Genomic DNA, 3,214 nt, shown 5'->3' on the forward strand with positions numbered 1-3,214 from the left:
TACATGGGTGCTGGGGATCTGAGTTCATGACCTCATGATCACACAGCAGACACCGTACCAAAGAGTCATTCTTTCCGAGTGCTGTGGCTTGAACCTGCATCCTAAGGATGACCTGTGTCTCCAGCCTCTTTATCCCCACTTGGCTCAGTTAGCCAAGTGCTGTGTCTAATCTTTTTTGTTTATGTTGTTTTTCGAGACAGGGTTTCACTGTGTAACAGTCTTAGCTGTCCTGAAACTAGCTTTGTAAACTAGGCTGGCCTTGAACTCGCAGAGATTCGCCTGCCTCTGCCGCCTGAGTATTGGTATTAAAGGCCTGTGCCACCACTGCCTGGCCAGCTGTATCTAATTTTAAGGAGAGTGGAATTGTAAGCTTCCCATGTGGCTGAAGAAGAAAAGGAGAGTGTCCATGAACAGATCAATGCCCGACATCAGGCTCTCTGCACGACACAGCGGGTGCTGTGGAAACCGTTCTCCGCCTTTGCTAAAATGAAGAAATGGTGTGAGAAGACCCCCAAATGAGAATTAGTCTGATTAAGCGAAAATGGGTAAAATTCATTAACAGAACCTCGTGGGTTTTTTTTAATCTAACCATATGTTATTTATGACGGACACACCTGAAATGAAAGGAAGCTGTGGGCTGAAACCAGAGATGTGAAAGGTAACAGGAAGGAGCCCGTCTTCAAACACATTTAGTCATCTCTCTCGAGACAGAAGAAAATGAAGACAAGCCAATTACTTTCATCCCCCAAAGCTCCCGCAGTCATGAAGAGCAGGAGAAGAGCCTCCAGGGATCAGAGAGGACCACATCCTGGAAAAGGGGGCCCACGTACTGAAGGACTGTGTGAGATGGGGGGGAAATGAAGAACAAAACGCCCACAGCGGTGAGAGGTGGAGGCTGCCAAGGCTCAAATACAGCATCTGATCCCAGAACTAGGCTCTTAAACACTCTGTCAACTGCTTCTTTAGGGGACCTGTAGGAGCCCTAATCTAATGTTTTTATCTTTGAACACGCATACACACACAAACACAGTATGACAATACATGTGGCTTTTAAGGGTAAAATGGGCACTGATGGCAATGGTATCCTTGACCACCAAGACAGGTTCTACAGGGGCTGGAGAGATGGCTCAATGGTTAGGAGTGCTTGCTGCTCTTCTGGAAGACTGGGGTTTTGTTCCTAGCATCCACGTGAGGCTACCTAGCAACCACCTGTTCACTTATAACCCCAGCTCTATGGAATCCCACGCTCTTTTCTAGACTCTCTGCACACCTGCACACACATGGCACAGACACCAAGGAAAATCAGAACTTAACGAGACAGGGTCTACAAAATGCTAAACAGCAGATGATCCCGAGGATTAGAACAACGCCACAAGTGCTCTCTGGTAAAGGCATGACCTGACAAGTGTCTTACAAGAGAGGAAAATTGAGACCATTCTCCAGATAGATATAGAGATAAAAACCCAAGTAAAATACCAGCCAACTGCAACCATTGTTCCAGGAACGCAGTGTTTCTGTTACCAGCACTTTGGAGGCTGATGCAAGAGGATTATCATGAGTTTGAGTTCAGCAGGTATTACTAGGTGTGTAAGACTGGGCAGTGGTGGCTCATATCTGTAATCCCAGCACTCAGGAAGCAGAGGCTGGCAGATCTCTGTGAGGTAATGGCCAGCCTGATCTACAAATCGAGTTCCAGGACAGTCAAGGCTGTTACAGAGAGAAACCCTGTCTCAAAAAAAAAAAAGTATAGGGGATTTGTTTGTATGTCAGGTTGGTAAGAAGTCGTTTTGTGGTTGTTAATCTTGACAATTTAATTATGTTGAGATATGCCTAAAAAATCAATTATTATTTATTTGTTGTGTATGTGTTTTAGGGTTTCTATTGCTGTGAAGAGATACCACGAGCATGGCAACCCTTATAAAGGAAAACATTTAACTGAGGTGATGCCTTAGTTTTAGAGGCTTAGTCTATTATCATCATGGCAGCATAATGGAGCATGGGAACATGGTGGTTTGCAGACAGACATGCTGCTGGAGAAGGAGTTGCTACATCTTGATCCACAGGCAACAGGAAATAGACTGAGTGTCACACTGAGCTTGAGCATAGCAGACCTCAAAGCCTACCCCCCAGGGACACACTTCCTCCAACAAAGCCACATCTGATAGTGCCACTCCCTATGAGCTTATGGGGGCAACACTCAAACTAAACTACCGTGTGTGTGTGTGTGTGTGTGTGTGTGTGTGTGTGTGTGCGCGCACACACACACACATGCACGAGCACACACGCGCATGTGTTATAAGGTCAGGGGAAGTGTTTGTCACAGTACACACGTGGAGGTCGGGATTGGTTCTCTCTCTCCACTGGTATCTGGGATTTGAGTCCAGGTCAATAAGATTTGTACAGCAAGCTCCTTTCCCCACTGAGCCATTTGAATGGCTTGCTTGGGAAATCAACAAAGCATATTTCCAAGTGTGCTTATATGCAAATTTCCCGTGTAATTCAGTTTTCTTTGCTGTGACAAAAATGGACTAAATAACCATTTATTTAACCATGCTGGACATGGTAATACAGCAAGTTTGAGGCCCTCTCGGGTTATATGAAACCCTGTCCTGAAACAAAGTAAGAGAAAACAGCAGTCTTCTATGTATGTAGGCTTAGGCTAAGATCAGAGCATCAAAGTATATGAGGCAGAGCCGAGGGACCGGCAAGGGAAAAGATGAATCCACAGTATTATAATTGAGGGCTTACACATTCATCTGTCAGGGAAAGCCAGCACCAGAAGTGATAAGGGCAAAGTGGACTCCACAGTACCAAACACCGACTCAGTAGCATCAGCTGGAAGTCTTCACCAGCACAGTTAAGCTAGAGGAAGAGATAAAAGGCTTTGGAGTCCAGAAGGAAGAAGTAGAATTGTCTCTGCTTGAAGACGATGTGATCTTATATGTGATCTCATATACAGAAACCCCAAAAGTCAACCAAAAAAAGAAAAAAAAAAACCCAACCCTGTGAGACTTAGTAAACAAAAGCTTCGAAGGCTACAGCATTAATTGAGAAGGATGTGGGGGTGATCTGGCACCCCACTAAGCACAAGGATGATGGATGACCTGACCAGTGAGGTAGGTATGTGTCCTCTTCCCCCTTCACCACTTCCTGAGTGCTCAGTGAGGATGACTTTTCTCCACAGGCGACTGCTCTTCAGCCAAGAGCATACAAG

The sequence above is a fragment of the Microtus ochrogaster genome, chromosome 5, assembly GCF_000317375.1.
Source record: "Microtus ochrogaster isolate Prairie Vole_2 chromosome 5, MicOch1.0, whole genome shotgun sequence".
Classification (NCBI taxonomy): Eukaryota; Metazoa; Chordata; class Mammalia; order Rodentia; family Cricetidae; genus Microtus; species Microtus ochrogaster.